The sequence below is a fragment of the Pongo pygmaeus genome, chromosome 9 (genome assembly GCF_028885625.2).
Source record: "Pongo pygmaeus isolate AG05252 chromosome 9, NHGRI_mPonPyg2-v2.0_pri, whole genome shotgun sequence".
NCBI classification, from domain to species: Eukaryota; Metazoa; Chordata; class Mammalia; order Primates; family Hominidae; genus Pongo; species Pongo pygmaeus.
In genome coordinates this window covers 67,356,988-67,375,346 of record NC_072382.2, presented here as the reverse complement: position 1 = coordinate 67,375,346, position 18,359 = coordinate 67,356,988, and the positions used below count along the sequence as shown (strand labels likewise).

General features: G+C 43.4%; 1 protein-coding gene across 13 annotated transcripts in view; it reads right to left on the bottom strand.

Moving 5' to 3' along the window:
- Window positions 1–18,359, bottom strand: part of DENND2B (DENN domain containing 2B) — a 210,858-nt gene that overhangs the window by 140,625 nt on the left and 51,874 nt on the right. For 8 of the 13 annotated variants that reach the window (XM_063671943.1, XM_063671942.1, XM_063671944.1 and 5 more), the window contains one exon: window positions 5,881–5,921. The exons of the other annotated variants lie outside the window; for them this stretch is intronic. The gene's annotated coding sequence lies outside the window, so the exon portion shown is untranslated. The remainder of the gene's footprint in view (window positions 1–5,880; window positions 5,922–18,359) is intronic. 13 annotated transcript variants of the gene reach the window in all.

Sequence of the window (18,359 nt, the reverse complement as noted above, 5' to 3'; positions counted from 1 at the left end):
CCAGATGACAGTTCCCCTTCTCATATACAACCTGGACTCTGAAAACCTTAATCAGTTGCTAGCATTAACACAAAATACACACAGAGACACATATTGACACACGTCTGTTTGTTCTTCAAAGCTTTGTTCGGGAAGCCAAAGATACAAGACCCCTTCCAACTTCATGTCCCTATGGGGACAACAGAAGGCACAGAGTTAAATACGGTTTTTCCCAAGCAAAGACCTTGGCTGCTAATAGGATTAAGGGTGGCTCTAGACACCCCCACATGCAGGAAGAAGGCTAAGCACCTGGAATCTCCCCTTCCTCCACAGCACCAGTAAATGAACTGATGTCATCTCTCTGGTAGCCAAACATGTCTGTCTCCCGGCCCCTAGGATTTCACCCATCCTCACCTCAAAATTGCATAATAAGGGTCTGCAGCTGGTTAGTTCAGTTACTCACAGCCTGGTGCCAATGAAGCAAAGGTAAAAAGTTGGCTACTAGAGCCATTAGTTTCACCTTACCCCGTGGCCACAGATTTTAACTGTTTAAACCTAGATCAAAATGCATGCTGCTTTTTTTCAGAGAGACAAGACTGAAGATGAATGCAAAAAGAGCATCCCTGGGCACCACAGAAAGAAGGACAAAGATAAAATCAGCTGTGACTGTACTTCTTTGGAATGGGATGACACACACTGATCCCCAAGCAAGAACATCTGGATAAGCTTTCCCACCCTCACAGGAAATTTTCAGTCACCTGGAACCTAGTACAGTTTGGAAAGTCATTCTATTTTCCTGAACTGTTCATTCCACAAGGAGATGCTGCAGTTTACACACAGTGCACTGAGACATCTTCAGTTTTCATAGATTAGCAGCATATGCACCCTACAGGAAAGGTCCGTAGCTTTAAATTAGACGCTTTCCATCCTAAGACCTGATACAGCATTGCAACAAGAATGTATTATTTCCTTGTCAAAAATCAGAGGAGATAACTCCACTAACCCCACTAAACAGTAAGTTTAAAGAATGTGCTCCTGTCATAATTACATCATGATTTTCAAAGTGGGAGAATTTCATTGGGTTTTAAGCTCAAGTTTTTCCCAGTGTGACACACAGCGCGAAAAAGAAAAGAGCTTAGGCAAAGTTAGGCATGGCACATTCCAGCTCCTCTAGCCTAGAGACTGAAGAAAACAGACCTAGCTTTCCTGACCTGCTCCCGGCAGCCCTTGGAAGCACTTTTCTTCCTCTTCATACAATGGGAATAGAGTCAGTCTCTTCCAGAGCAACTTCACCAGCAGGGGCCAGAGGGTGAACAGACTGTGTTTTCACTAAAAGCTCCTTTTTCAGGCAGTCGCCCTTTATAGGTTGAAGGCAGTTTTCCACAGAAACAACACCAGACATGGTAGCCAGATGCACAGACAAGCTCATTAATGAACAACATGGCTGAAATACTGTTTATATATAATAAAGACACAAAACAATACCTCTGTAAATACTAGCAATAAAACAAAATGTAAGAGGAATAAAATTAAATCATTTTTGGCCAGGCACAGTGGCTCACACCTGTAATCCCAGCACTTTGGGAGGCCAAGGTGGGCGGATCAACTGAGCCCAGGAATTCAAGACCAGCCTGGGCAACATGGCAAAACCTATCTCTACAAAAATACAAAAATTAGTCAGGCATGGTGGTGCGTGCCTGTGGTCCCAGCTACTCGGGAGGCTGAGGTGGGAGAATTGCTTGAGCCCAGAGGGTGGAGGTTGCAGTGAGCTGAGATCGCACCACCACGCTCTAGCCTGGGCAACACAGCAAGACTCTGTCTCCAAAAAAATAAATAAATAATAATTTTTACATATTTCAAATTGTGGTCCTGGAAGAAGTGCAGGTTAATTAAAAGATGGATATCTGGGGGGATCTTTAAAAGCATTCTCAAGAACAATAGTGATGGCACTGATTCTTCAAACCGTCTACTTTCATTCCCAAATGTCTGACTGTCCTTTGAGAAGTATTCTTGGTTTCACACTTTACCAGCTATGATCAAAGCTAGCTTTTATCCCACAGGCAAAAAGGAAAGGGGACAAGGAGGGTGTTTCCTGAGGCAATTAAGCAAAATCGTAAGGACAGAAAGAGAAGGAAAGATGAGGATTAAAGAGGATGTAAGTAGGATCTGAAGAACACTTACCTGAGGGAGACCTCAATTACCTGTGATTGGTGAGAGATACAGAAACCAGCCGGTTCATGACTACTGAGAATCGGAGTGCCAGGGAGGACACACTGGATATTACGTGACAGATACCAGTTGGGTCACCTGCCTAGGACAACTTAAGGTCAAAGAATGGGGGAAAATACCAAATTTCAGACACAGGCTCACAACTCTTATCCAGCCCCAGATCTAACTATTACTTCAAGCAGACATCGTTGGCATTCACAAGGAACACGTCTACAGAGCCTATGGGCAATGCTCACTGCCTGTTCTTCTCAGCTGGCTGGCTGGGAGTACCGATCTATCTAAAGAAAAGAAACTACCCCAGAGTTCTATGTCACCTAGCTCTAACAGTCTCAGGAAAGTAAGAGGCGTCCTCATCGGGGATGTAGGTCACAATGGAGTTAGGGCTTATGGAATACATAAAAACATGGTGAATATAGGGCCGGGGATGGTGACTCATGCCTATAAACCCAGCACTTTGGGAGGCCGAGGTTGGCGGATCAGGAGGTCAGGATTTGGAGACCAGCCTGGCTAACACGGTGAAACCCCGTCTCTATTAAAAATATTAAAAAAAAAAAAAAAAAAAAAGAATTGCAAAATAACAGAGAAGTCCTACTTGAAAGTATACAGAATCAATTATGGAGCTCTTCTGCCCAGAACTATTCTACTTAGCTCCACAACTTTCTCTAGCAAGTTTCAGCAGCCTAAGAGCCTCCCAGGGTTGGGTACAGCAACGGCGAGCATGAGTCCTCATCCTCATCACTAACCCTGCAAAGACATGCATCCTTCTGTACTTCTTTTTTTATTTATTTTTTTTTCTGAGACGGAGTCTTGCTCTGTCACCCAGGCTGGAGTGCAGCGGTGCGATCTTGGCTCACTGCAACCTCCGCCTCCCAGGTTCAAACGATTCTCCTGTCTCAGCCTCCCAAGTAGCTGGGATTACAGGCATGTGCCACCATACCCGGCTAATTTTTGCATTTTTAGTAGAGATGAAGTTTCACCATGTTGGCAAGCCTGGTCTCAAACTCCTGACCTCATGATCCACCCGCCTCAGCCTCCCAAAGTGCTGGATTATAGGTGTGACCCACCGCGCCCGGCTACTTTGTTGTTTTTGAGACAGGGTCTCATTCTGTCACCCAGGTTGGAGTGCAGTGGCACCATCTCAGCTCACTGCAGTCTCGACCTCCCTGGGCTCAGGTGGTCCTCCCACTTCAGCCTCCCGAGTGGATGGGACTACAGGCACACACCACCACACCTGGCTAATTTTTGTATTTCTTATAGAGCTGGGGTTTCACCATGTTGCCTAGGCTGGTCTGGAACTCCTGGGATCAAGTGATCTGTCTGCCTTAGCCTCCCAAAGTGCTGGGATTACAGGCCTGGGCCACTGTGCCTGGCCCTCAGTACTTCTTTAGGAGAATTTCTGCCTTACAAAGGACCACAGAACAGCAAAATACTTTGGAGATTGTCTTTGTCCAACTCATTCTGTACTGGAGGAAGCCAATGCAAATCTTTAACTGAAACAAAAAAAAAAGTCTTAAACTATGCAAGATCTGATTAAATCTCAGTCATTTCAGAAGGGTACAGGGATAAGGAAGAAACGTAGCTCTGTCTATCTGAGTATGTGTATTTGGGGAGGAGGGCTGGGGATTACACAGGCAGAAGTTAAACCATTTTGTTTCTTCTTCAAAGGCCTGCCTCTCAGGAACACCAAGAGGACACCTACTCAGTTGTTTCCCTTTATTTCTTTTTCTTTTTGAGATGGAGTCTCGCTCTGTTGTCCAGGCTGGAGTGCAGTGGCACGATCTGGGCTCACCACAACCTCCACCTCCCGGGTTCAAGTGATTCTCCTGCCTCAGCCTCCTGAGTAGCTGGGACTACAGGCGCCCGCCACCATGCCTGGCTAATTTTTGTATTTTTAGTAGAGATGGGTTGTCACTCTGTTGGCCAGGCTGGTCTCGAACTCCTGACATTGTGATCTGCCCACCTCAGCCTCCCAAAGTGCTGGGATTACAGGCGTGCGTCACCGCGCCCAGCCGTTTCCCTTTATTTCTTAGTTCTTGATGATAGGGTCCCCCAAATACCCTCCCCTTCCTTGCTGGAACCAAATCATACCACCCTCAGGGTACAAGAATTTGAACATAGCCATGAACAGAACCAACAATCAATAAATGTAGAGCTTGGACATGTTAGTAAACATCGAAGGTCTCTGGAAGCTACAACTTCCAAGGACCAATCTCCACATGATGGAGAAATCAAAGCCAGGTGAAGATCTGGGCTGCGTTTCAAATATTCCTGAGTTTATGAAGGAGGTGGAAGGTTGGAAGAAGAATTCTGGAACTGAACCCACGGAAGGCCAAGCCTCCCACATCCCAAGGGTGACAGCAAACAGGTGTGGACCCGCAGCAAGCCGAGGCATGGACAGGCAGTTATCTCCTTAAGTGATCCTTGTCAGAGAATTTCCATCAGTTTTTCTTACCACGTTTTATACTTTTTCAAAGTGACTACATATATTACTTTTATCTGTTTGGAGTCATCTGAGTTCCCTTCCAGTTCCACTAAGGATGCTCACACTAATGGTTCTCTGCCTCTTGCCTGTCTAGTCTCTCCTGGATCTCCCAGGCTTACTCTTTGGATTCCCATCTCATACCCACAGAGTCCTGTCTTCTTCACCATGAAATAAGTTCCCCTCTAACAAAAGGAAATTCAGACATATAAATGTGCCTTGCACAAGATCCCACCACAAATTAGTAACACTGCAGGGATTAGAATCCAATTCTCCGAACTCACGTCCACCGCTCCTTCCAACTGACCACACCTCCGTTATAGGAGAAACATCTGCCCTACAGCACCAAGACCAAGAATCAAAACAGTTTACTGCATGTCTTTTTAAGCAAAACAACACAGCCAGAATGTTTGGCAGGGACTAACTAAATATTTCCGCTGTGACCTACGCCAGAGAGGAAAACTGTGGGAGCTGGGTAGGCACAGCACAGAGGGAAATCCAAGAGACCACTGCAAAGGCCAGCAGATGGGTGACAAAAGAGGAAAAACGCAATCCTAAACTGAGGACAAGCTGGGAACAAAGGAATCCGAGTTTTAAAAGTGGTTGAGATCTAAAGATAGGATTGTAGGTCTAAATGGGAATGTTATCTAAGAGGGAAAGCATTTACGGAAAACTTAGGAGGACTATCTTCATGACCTTGGGGCGGGAAAGGAATTCTTAAAGGACACAAAAAGTGCTCACCAAGACAAAGCTTGATCAAAGGGATATGGAGCTAAAATCTCATAGCAACATAGAAGCAATGACCATTCTTAGGCCTACAACACAGATGTATGCTGAAGCAACATAACACAGGAATCCAAGCCTATTCCCAGCACCAAGGTCTGAACTGAAACCTGGCTTAGAAAAAAACCCCAAAGGCAAAACATTAACTTTCCAGTGAAGAAAAAAGGAGGAAGAGAGAAAGAGAATGGATACTAATTTGGCCTAACAGAAGCTAGAATAAAGCTTGCGACATGATAAGGTAGACAGGAATCTATGGGAGTGAGATGGAAGCCCTGGGAAACCAGGAGCATCATCAGTGGAACCGGAAGGAAATTCAAGGGACCCGAACAAGGATCTTTGCCGGGGGAACTGAAGAAGTCACTGTACAGAACTAGATCCACTGATTTAAAAAACAAAATGTAAAAACCTACCTGAATTATCCAAGAAAGAAACTCTCCAAAGGGTGTGAAATCTGTGAAAAGAGTGGAAAGGTTGTTACCACCAAGTAAAATTCACTTACACTTTCCAGTAACCTTTAAGAAAGGGCTTCAGATAGGATCCCTTAATTGTATTACAGGCTCTGATATCGAGACTGTTCAACTGAACAGGAAAAGTTGGGCGGGGGGTTCCACAGAAGAGCAAAGAGGTCTGAGGCCAGCTTTCTACCCATGCTCAGGGCAACAGGCTTTCCCTCACTTCTGAGGTGACCACACCAGCAAACTGGGCCACCAGTGGTCCCCCTCCCCAGTGACCCCTCCTCTCCTCTCACAAGCATTACATACAGAGCGGGGAAGAGAGAAGGAAAAAACCTGGAGCTCTTAACTTCAAAGGGTTTCCATTCTACTCAAAGTGCCAGGACACACATTCCTAAGGTCCAGGAACCCTTGCATCAACACCTCAGCTCAAGAAGCGCCCGGGAGCAGACCAGACTCTGGGCTGGGAACACTGTTCGTTTTGTTAGGAAGGAGTACTGATAACTACAGCAGAGACAGGAGAATGAGAAAAGGCCTAAGAGAACCCAGGGGAAGGGAATTTCAGGAGACAGATAAATTGCTTCCTGATTATGAACTGATCCACTTACTGGACAGTCTATGAGACAAGGAGTTAAGCTAAGGGGAGTTTTGGGGTTTTTTTTCAAGGCAGCTCTTCCCCAGGTGGAAAAATTGAGAGCACAGACAAAAGGAAGGAGTGACCTCCCTGGAAGCAGGGAAATCCCCCGCCCAATGCCTCATTTGTAATCAAGGGCAGCAAGAATGAGACTAATGTAAACAGGCCAGGGAAGCTAGCATGCCCTTCTCCAGAGAGGCCAACACACACACTTCCCCCAGCATGGCCCCTGGAAGGGCAGAGGCAGGTATTCTCTTGGACAAAAGAGAGGGGACTTGGGGAGTTCCCAAGGTGCTTTCAGGCTTTTCTGTTCCCAGGCACTCAGCATTCACCAAAATTCAGGGCACCAAGACCACAAAAAAGGTGAAGCTAAGATTCTGCTGCTTGGAGGAAAATGCAGTTTGCAAAAAGACCCCACAAGGCTCAGAAGAAAATAATAGGGCTGAACGGCAGGACCACTCCCACATCTGAGCACCTAGGCCTGAGTAGGGCAAGCTTCCCACACCCCTCCCAGCACCAACGCAATGAACAGCTGCCCTGGAGAAAACAATGGGGCCTTTGTCTGTGCCTTCTCCTGTAGATCTCTTTTTGGAGAACCAAATAGGATAATTCCTTTACAAGAGGGGCTCTCCTAAATATCAGTCCAGGCCAAGATGAAAGTTTTTACCATCCACAGCATCCCTCTCAAATAAGACTCCTACCTGTTCCATATTGGGCAGGAAGGGTGCTGTGCAGCATCCAGCCCCACCCCACATAGGAAGCACAGGCAGAAAGGTCTTTGCAGCCCCTTCCTGCAGCCCTCACCAGTCACACACAGGAGCTGCTACTCCTGCTTTCTTCCTGGCCTGGTCACGGAACCGAAAGCCTAAGAATTGTTCTCACTCCCCTTCTTGCCATCCACCAGAATATTCCATATTGAGTGAAATTACAATGCTTGTTGATACTGTTTTCATCAAAATCTGTCAAAATGGACTCTCAACAGTAACTATGATTTAAAAAAAAAAAAGGCATGAAACAAGCTGGACAGTCAAACTTCTCTTAATGTTGCACTACTAAATAAAAATTCCCAAACTGACAAATATCAAGAAACTTACGCTGTCATTTTCCACGATTCAAAACATCTTAAATCTAACCTAACTATATAATAGACAAGTAGAAGGTTCTTTCTTTGCTGTCTTATTAGCCCATTTTCTTGATTTGTTTTTAAGTTATTTATTATTTTGATTTGCAAATGTCTCTTCTTATATGTTGTGAAGATGATAATAGAGATTTGAGGTTTTTGTTTTTAGTCCCTTTGCCTAAAAAAATAATTTAAAATTTTTCCTATGTTGGTCCAAATTAAGAAACAAACAAACAAAACGTGTGTTTTGTGAAGCCAGGTGCCTCACGCCTATAATCCCAGCACTTTGGGAGACCAAGCTTGGAGGATCGCTTGAGCTCGGGGGTTCGAGACCAGCCTGAGCAGCATAGTGGGACCTCATCTCTACAAAAAAAATTTAAATATTTAAAAAACTATCCAGGCATGGTGGCACACACCTGTATTCCCAGCTACTCAGGAGGCTGAGGCAGAGGACTGCTTGAGCCTGGGCGGTCAAGGCTGCAGTGAGTTATGACTGTATCACTGCACTCCAGCCTAGGTGACAGAGTAAGGCCATGTCTCAAAATAAAAGAAAAAATGTGTTTTGTAAAATCCCATATGCCAAATTTCTCCCATTTTCCTTCACTGGGTAACTGGTAGCAGATGAATTCAGGACCCACTTCTTCCAAACCACCACCATGGACTACATGCCATGGCACAAAATTCCCTTTCCATGAAACGGAGACAGTCTGAGCAACTCCTGGTGTCTCTCTCCTAGATTCCTCTATTCAAATCATCATTCTTCCTCTCCCCAAACACCTCCAGATCAAGGGTACTTGGGTTTTCAGGCCAGTTAGCTGGATACCAGGAGTTCCTCAGTTCAATCTGGAGTATCCCCCATTCTCCACGATTTCAGCACAAGGCAGCATCACAAAGTAGTAGAAAGAAATCTGGAATCAAATGAACCAAAGTTCAAATCGTGGATCTTCAGTGATTTACATAATTTCTCTGAGTCATGATTTCCTCCTCTCTGAGACAATCCGTTAATGAAAGTATCAAGTTGTGAACGGCACATAGTAGGTCCCCTGTGCTGACTCATTACTTCCTTGACAGGTTTCTCTCCTGTCCTCCCAAAAAAGATAGGCTTTTCAGAGACTTTTTTAAAAACAGGGAGCTGGAAATACTGATATCAATAAGACATTGTTCCACAAGGAATCAAAGTCGTGCAGTGTCCCTTATCTTGCTGTGCTGGTCGCATTCCGATGACTGCCCTCAATTCCATTCCAGCCTCTCTTAGGAAAGGCCCAGAACATCTATTTAATGGTATAAACCTCCATTTCTCCCTCTCAAGAGTCTGGAGTTATGAATTATTAGGTGGCTCAGGGTTCTCTAAGGGTAAGGCTTTCAGTGTCATCCTGGAAAATATTAAAATGTGGAAAAACCGCTCATCCCACCACCTCGTGTTTCTGTGTGGTATCGACTCAACCCTTTATGGTTTCCTTTTGGAGTGCGTTCAATCTGCCCTGCGCAAACACCACATCAGGTCTCTATCACTGTGCTAAACAAATGTTCCAAATGGGAAAAAAATTGTCATCAATATTATTTGGGACTGCTCACAGTCTTATTTCACTGCACTTATTTCAAGTCTTTCACTTATTTAAAGTCTTATTTCACTTATTTCATGATGGAGACATCATGAAAGCCAAAGAATTCCCTGTAATTCCCTGTACCAGAAAATTGTCACGCGTGCTACCTTTCCTGAGACCAAAGAGTTTATACAGTTAAATTCTTTATAGTAAGGGTGATTTAGTAAACGCATACATTCAGTTCGATTTAATGCTTAGGACTCTGTAAAGGCTTCTCACGTAAGCAAAGCCAAAAATCAGGACAAAAATCCTGTACTGGCCTAAGGATCTCAAATTTTGGCTCCAAAATTAGAGTAGCTCTTCTTTTCTCTCTCTCTCTCTTTTTTTTTTTTTTTTTTTTGAGATGCAGTCTCACTCTGTCACCCAGGCTGGAGTGCAGTGGCACGATCTCGGCTCACTGCAACCTCCGCCTCCCAGGTTCAAGAAATTCTCCTGCCTCAGCCTCCTGAGTGGCTGGGATTACAGGCAAGTGCCACCACGCCTGGCTAATTTTTGTAGAGACGGGGTTTCACCATGTTGGTCTCGAACTCCTGACCTCAGGTGATTCGCCCACCTCGGCCTCCCGAAGTGCAGGGATTACAGGCGTGAGCCACCGTGCCCGGCTGGAGTCACTCATCTTAATAACAAGCTAAGGGCCCTAATCGAGCATGTGGCCAATGTGGAACCTTGGGCTGCAGCACTAAGCCCAATCAGCCCATTGCTACTAAGTACAAAACCTGCAAAAGGAACAGACTCTCAGTGGGCCTCATTTTCTTCCTCTAGCAGAATGTAAATAAGAATCTCTGCATTTGTAAAAATGTCCAGAAGATTACTACGATGGAAAACAGTCACTGGGAAGGAAGCACCCCTTCAGGGGTCATTCTTGGCCTCACTTGCTCATGCCTGGGCCTTGGCAACAGCTACCTCCACAGATCTCCAGCCCCACCGCCTCTCCTTTCCAAGCCCTCCTCTCATATGGAATACACAAATCCTGTCACAAATAATACGCTGTCTGGCTGCCGTAAATCACCATCCTGCTCATGCCACACCTGTGCTTTCCCCCAAGGTTGATCCTGATCTTCTCTACCTCCAGACCCTTTGCACACACCGCTCCCTCTTCCCAGAATGCCTTCCTTCCTCTGTTTGCTAAGCCAACTCCAACAGTCCCTCAAGATGCCGCTCCCACGGCACCTCCTTTGGTTGCTTTCTCTGGCCATGGGCTTCCCTTGCATCTTCTCCTCAACATTCTTTGCTTTCCTCTGGTCAAACATATGTATCATACTCCATTGTAAATGTCTGTTTATCTTATGTGCCTTAAAATAATGTTATATTACCCTCCTTACATTTAATATTTAAATTTTTGCATCACAACCAGTAGTAAAGACGTACTTTCTGCCATATTCTAAATATTGGCATTTTATAAATATTTATAGGCCTGGCACAGTGGTGCATGTCTGTAATCCCAGCACTTTAGGAGGCTGAGGTGGGAGAATGGCTTGAGCTCAGGAGTTCAAGACCAGCCTAGGCAACATAGTGAAACCTCAGCTCTACAAAAAATCGAAAAGTTAGCCAAGTGTGGTGGTGCATGCCTGTAGTCCCAGCTACTTGGGAGGCTAGGTGGGAGGATGGCTTGAGCCCAGGAGATCGAGCCTGCAGTGAGCCATGATTGCACCACTGTATTCCAGCCTGGGTGACAGAGCAGAACTCCGTCTCAACAAAAATGTTTTATTAAAAATAAATAAATAAATAAATATTTACATTTTTAAATTAAATACAACATCACTCCCTTAAATGAATCTAAATGATCCAATGGACTCTAAATGCCATAGTGGATCATCTATTTAAAGAACATACATTTTATACTATGCCTTTTTGTTAACTCTTACTTCCTTTTATTTCCTCTTCAGAATTTTATACTAATATTTATGCTTCAAAATCTTTTACTGATCAACCTATGCTTCTCTGCAATATATATATTAATATTCTGCATAATATTAATATATATAAATATATATAAATGCATAAATTTTTAAATTCTGCTATGATTATAACCTCAATTTTTTATTCTATTTATTTTATATTTTTTTAGAGACAGGGTCTTGCTTTATCACCCAGGCTGGAGTGCAGTGGCATAATCATAGCTCACTGCAGCCTCAAACTCCTGAGCTCAAGCAATCCTCCTGCCTCAGCCTCCCAAGTAGCTAGAACTACAGATGCCCACGACATTGCCCAGCTAATTCTTTCTATTTTTTATTTTTGTAGGAACAGAGTCTTGCTTTGTTGGCCAGGCTCAGGCTGGTCTCGAATTACTGGCCTCAAGTGATCCTCCTGCCTCGGCTTTCCAAAGTGTTGAGATTACAGGTGTGAGCCACCACATCCAGGCTATAATCTGTAAATGTTAAAAAAAAAAATTCTTCTTCTGGATTGGGTTTTCATCATCTTTATTGTTAATATGCAAATGATCAAAACATAATTGGTTTAGAAATTGGTACTATTATTAAACATAAAAAGTAAAATTTTATTCAAAATGCATTAATTTTTCATTTTTATAGTGGTAAGCACCAAGAAACCTTGTTCACATAAATAACTAAACAGAAGTGAGAGTCTGCAGCCACACTACTCTGAATGTGCCATCTCGTCTGATCTCAAAAGCTAAGCAGGGTCAGGCCTCATTAGTACTTGAATGGGAGAAGTGAAATACATTTTGCTATAGCAATATCAGTAGATTTAGAATCACAAGTCAAAATCATGTCATGACCTATAATCAAAAATTATTTTTAATTATCTACCGACTGACAATGCCTTCAATTTTGTTGAAAGCAAGAATTGGAAACCATCTGACTTAGAAAAGGATTTGCTACTCACAGTCATTCACTTTCCTAATAATAGTCCTAATTGTTCCTTTGCTTGTTAATCTGGAGGCTCTCACACATCAGGCACACAAACAGCAAGACTCCAGATTAATAATGACTATGTCTTCCTTTTGTAAAGTGGGAGAAGAGTGATTGAGAAAGGAAACACCTTGGGTGCAACTGAATTCTCAGACAGATCAGCCTTTGGAAAGCGGACAGGATTGGGGTGATGTTGGTCAAAGAACACAAAATTTCAGAGAGATAGGAGGAATAAATAAGTTCAAGAGATCTACTGTACATCATGGCAACTATAGTTAATAACAATACATCACATACTTGAAAATTGCTAATAGAGTAATTTTAACTGTTCTCACCCCCAAAAAAACATAGGAATGTAAGGTAATGTATGTTAATGAGCACGACTTAGTCATTCTAAATATATATATATATATATAAATCAAAACAGCACATTGTACATCATAAATACATACAATTATTTGTCAATTTAAAAATGAAATAACAAAAACATGTAAATCATAAAAGAAATAGAAATTAAATGGCCATTAAATATATGAGAAAATATTCAAGCTCCATAGCAATCCAAGAAATGGAAATTAAAACAGAAATGCAATACCATTTTTATCTTATCAGATTTGCAAATACTGATTATCTTCATTATTTTTAGTTTGGCAAGAATGGCTGGAAACAGGCACTCTCACTCACGCTAGTAGAAGTGTACACAGGTTAAAGACTTTCTGGAGGGCAATTTGGCTAAGCACATCAAAAGCCCTTAAAAATGTTCATCCGTTTTACTTCTAGGAATCCCCAAAATAATCAAGGAACTGCACTAAAATATGGGCATAAGGATATTCATCATAGCATTTCTGTAATAGTTTAAATACATGGGGGGACAAACTAAACAATAACAGGAGATTAAAGTATATCAAATATTTAGTATTTTGTGAATATTTTTAAATTTGTTTTAAAGTATTCATATATATTTTGGTATATATATAAACAATAATTATCTCTGTGTAGTAGGATTGTGGGTGATTTTTTTCCTATTTTCCAATTTTTCTAGAAAGACCATGAATTACTTGTGTGAAATTCAACTAACTAATTAGGGGGGAAATGCCCCATCATCCCTGGGCTCCTGAAAGCCCAAAGCCACCAGTAGAGGAGAAAAACGTTATAGGTATAAAAGCAACTCCCTATAACAATCGTTGCTTCTGGAGTGCAGAGAAGGCCTTGATTCTTCCTGGAGCTGAGTTTTGAAGGATGAATTTGCCAAAGAATAAAGTGAGGTGGGCAAGAGAATATCAAGTGCAAAAAATGGAAGCGCCTACTATGCTGATAAGCTACATGCAATTTCGGCATGGCAGAAAGGCAGGGTGCAAGTGGAGGACTGAAGTAAAAGCCAGATCACAAAGACTTCTGAATGTCATGTTAAAGGGTGGAATTATCCTGTCAAAGAAGAATCAATAAAGAGCTTTCGTGGTTCATTAATATGAGGATCAAAAAAAGGTAAAACAGGCCAGGTTCAGTGGCCTATAATCCCAACACTTTGGGAGGCCAAGGCACAGGAAGATGGCTTGAGACCAAGAGATTGAGACCAGCCTGGGAAACATAGCAAGACTTTGCCTTTACAAAAATAGTAAATAAACAAGTAAATAAGAGAAAAGAAAAAACAAATGATAACAGAAGAGTAATTGGGATAGGAATGTGGATACTGTCTGGGAAGAGGCATCAGGTGACCTTCTGAGATGCTAGAAATGTTCCACATCTTGATCAGAGTGGTGGTTATAACAATGTATGCAAATGTTGAAATCCATTAAGCTATATGTTTAAAATTTGTGTACTTTACTGTGTTACTCCTCAATAAGAAAGCAAAGAGCTTTTAGCAAAGAAGTACCATAATTAAACTATTCTAGAAAGCTCATTCGTTCAGCAGCCTAGAAGACTGAACACCCTGAGGCAGCACTCTGAGAAATGAAAGCTGCATTAGAGGGTCAAGACTTTGGCTGGATTGGAGGCAGCAAGACAGTAAGGAGAAGAACGATTCATGACGCATTTGGGAGGTGGGCCTGATAAGCTTTTATTGCTAATTAAACTTCGTGATTAAAATTCATGTGAAAATCTAACCCCAAGGTGATGGTATTAAGAGGTGGGGCCTTTGGGAGGTGATTAAATCACCAGGGCTCTGTCCTCATAAGCAAGATTGCTGTCTTTATGAAAGAAGCTTCGGCCAGGCGCGGTGACTCACGCCTGTCATCCCAGCACTTAGGGAGGACGAGGCAGGTGGATCACTTGAAGTCAGAAGTTCGAGACCGGCCTGGCCAACATGGTAAACCCCATCCCTACTAAAAATACAAAAATTAGCCAGGCGTGGTGGCACGCGCCTGTAATCCCAGCTACTCGGGAGGCTGAGGCAGGAGAATCTCTTGAACCCAGGAGGCGGAGGTTGCAGTGAGCTGAGATCGCATCATTGCACTCCAGCCTGGGCGATAAGAGCACAGAACTCCGTCTCAAAAAACAAAAAGAAAAGAAAAGAAAGACGCTTGAGGGAGCCTGTTAGCCTCCACTGCCAAGTGAGGACACAGCCAGAAGGTCCTACCTATGAAGAGCAGACCCTCTCCAAACACCAAATCTTGGGCTTTCCAGCTTCCAGAACTGTGAGCAATACATTTTTGTTGTTCACAAATTACCTGGCCTAAAGTATTTTGTTATAGCATCCTGAATGGACTAAGACTATGGGGAAATCTGAATATGGTCTGAGTATTAGTTAAAATAAAAAGTTACTGAATTAGAAAAGTGAACGTAATTGAAGATAGAATAAAAAACAGTATGTATAGTATAATCTTACTTTGGTAGAAAAAGAATATAAATACGTACATCCGTATGCATAAAGAAAGACCTAGAAAGGAGAGGACTAAGATTTTAACAGCAGAAATCTCTGGGTGTTGGGAAAGTGAGGTTTTTATTTTTTTAGAATGTACTGCAAAGCAAACACTATATTTTTAATTTTTTTTTTAGAGACAAGGTCTCACTCTGTCGCTCAGGCTCAACTGCAATGGCACAATCACAGCTCACTGCAGCCTTGAACTCCTGGGCTCAAGCAATCCTCCCACCTCAGCCTCCCAAAGTGCTGGGATTATAGGTGAATGCCACCATGCCCAGTTAATTTTTTTTTTTTTTTTTTTTTTGTAGAGACAGGGTCTCACTTTGTTGCCTAGGCTGGTATTGAAGTCCTGGCCTCAAGCAATCCTCCTGCCTTCGCCTCCCAAAGTGCTGGGATTACAGGTGTGAGCCACCATGCCTGGCCATATATTACATTTTTAAAAGAACCTATTTATTTATTTATTTATTTATTTATTTATTTATTTATTTGAGACATGGTCTTGCTCTGTCACCCAGGCTAGAGTGGTGCACAATCTCAGCTCACTGCAACCTCCACCTCCCGGGTTCAAGCAATTCTCCTGCCTCAGCCTCCCAAGTAGCTGAGATTACAGGTGTGCACCACCACGACCAGCTAATTTTTGTATTTTCACTAGAGACAGGGTTTCACCATGTTGGCCAGGCTGATCTCAAACTCCTGACCTCAAGTGATCCACCTGCCTCGGCCTCCCAAAGTGTTGGCATTACAGACGTGAGCCACAGTGCCTGGCCTAAAAGAACCAATTTAAAGTTGAAAGTTGGAAATAATTTTCTATTCTGTAGTTTTCTATTAAAGGAGCTCACAGGTGCAAATAAGTAGCAGCCACTGGGTATGATGGCTCATGCCTGTAATTCCAACACTTCGAGAGGCCAAGGTGAGACGATCACTTGAGCCCAGGAGTTCAAGACCAGCCTGGGTAACATGACAAGACTCTATCTCTACAAATTATTTTTCTTTTTCCAGACAGAGTCTCACTCTGCCACCCAGGCTGGAGTGCAAAGGCATGATCTCGGCTTACTGCAACCTCTGCCTCCCAGGTTCAACCGATTCTCATGCCTTAGCCTCCTGGGTAGCTGGGATTACAGGCCTGTGCCACCACACCCAGCTGATTTTTGTATTTTTAGTAGAGACGGGTTTTGCCATGTTGGCCAGGCTAGTCTCAAACTCCTGGCCTCGAGTGATTCGCCTGCCTCAGCTTCTCTACACAAAAATCTTTTTGAAAAAATTAGCCAGGCATAGTGGCCCACATAGTGGTCCTAGCTATTCAAGAGGCTGAGGTGGAAAGATCACTTGAGCCCAGAAGGTCAAGGCTACAGTGAGCTGTGTTCACACCACTGCATTCCAGCCTGGGCAACAGAGGGAGACTCTGTCTCAAAAGAAGAAAAAGAAAAGAAAAGGGAAGGGAGGGGGAGGGAAGAGAAGAGAAGAGAGAAAAGAGAAGAGAAGAGAGCAGCAAACCTCAAACGAGTAGTGTACAAGCTGGCTGGCTCCAGATGCCAAGCAAGGAGGGGAAGACTATCTCGCTCGGGCTGGCAATCTAAAGGCTCAATAAAGCGCTCCTCTTGGGCGCCCATCTTATGTTCCTCTCTTTTGTTCTGAGCAGCAGCCTCTCTAGATGATGGGAAAATTTAGCCTGATGGATCATGATGGATCATGCTAAATTTTCCCATCATCTAGAGAGGCTACTCATCTGCATCATTCATTCTAAGAAAACAAGACACCATGCCCCTGCCAGCATCCCCACAGTGAGCCAACGGAGCAGGCAGACGCAAAGAGCCTGAGAAATACCAAGTGCTGTGCACCCTGTATACACACAGTAGGCAAAAGCAACTTTCATAGGAAGGAGGAAACAGCACGCCGAGAAGGCTCTTCTTTGGGATTACACGGCAGCAGAGATTCTCCTGGAAGGGTTTCTAACTTTAAGGCATCATCAGGGAAGTGCTGTCCTGATGGAGCTGCCCAAACTTAATACAAAGGAGCTAATTTTCATTTGTCTCAAATTTAAAGACAGGGATTAGGGAGAAGGTATAAAGGGCAAAGGGAAGGGCCCAGTCCAAACAGAACAAGGAAAAGGGATACATTGCTGCTGACTATACTCTCCTCTGGGAGGAATCCCAGCAAACTAGACAGCTGCCAGATCTACCTGGTAAATTCCAGTCAACCAGCTAGAGAATTGGAGAACCCTCTCCAATTCTTGTTCATCTTCAAAACTGTCTGAGCACCCAACATATGTTGCCTGTTACACATAAACATTCAACAACTGAACACAAACATAAGTGAACAGCCTGAACCAACTGAAGGTTTATGGACAAAGCTGTATAACCTTTGGGGCTAAAAGAGCTTAACACGAAATAAAATCAAATGTTAATGTTCCATTAATAACATTTGATGCAATATGATCAAAAGACTGAAGCTCTAGTACCCAGCACAGTATCTGGTGTTTAAGAAGTGCCCCTCAATAAATATCCGTTGAATGTTAAATGATCCAGAATTTTTTTCTTGCATCCAAAACTTTCAGATCCAGTGGAAGATATTATTTAAAAGTCTGTGTTCTCACTTTTATGCTGACTTTCAAAGTTTTTTGTTAGAGATGGAAAAAGATTTCTGGGTATGGAAAAATTTTTAAAGTATCATACACTGCCAATTCACTGGTCTGGTACAGGCTGTATCAATCTGTTCTCATCAGCTCTGGTTGAAAACATATGTGGACTACCTGAATGGGCCTAGGCTTGAGCACAACTTATCCGTCCAAAGCATTTGTGGGCCCAGGAGACAGGTTTTACTTCCACTGGTCACATGTGTCCAAAAAAAAAATGTGCAAGGTTGCTTGGAGGTCCCTGGATGCCTGACTCCCCAACCACTATATTGGGCAGCTCCCAACAGAAAGGCAGGCCCAGGCCCTCTCTGGGGAGCTGCTCCCATTCATTTCCATCTGTTCCTTCAGTCCCTCCTCACTCCATCACTATTTTCTTTTTTTTCTTTTTTTCTTTCTTCAGACAGGTCTTGACTGTCACCCAGGCTAGAGTGCAGTGGTGCAATAATGGCTCCCTGCAGCCTTCAACTCCTGGCCTCAAGCGATCCTCCCACCTCAGCCTCCCGAGTAGCTAGGACTACAGATGTGTGCCACCATGCCCAGCTAATTTTTTACTTTTTGCAGAGACAGGGTCTCACCATGTCACCCAGGCTGGTCTAGAACTCCTAGACCATTGCTGAACTAGTTAACTGCTCATTCCTGAACTAGCAATTCTCCTGCCTCAGTCTGCCAAAGCACTGAGATTATAGGTATGAGCCATTGCACTTAGCCCCATCACTA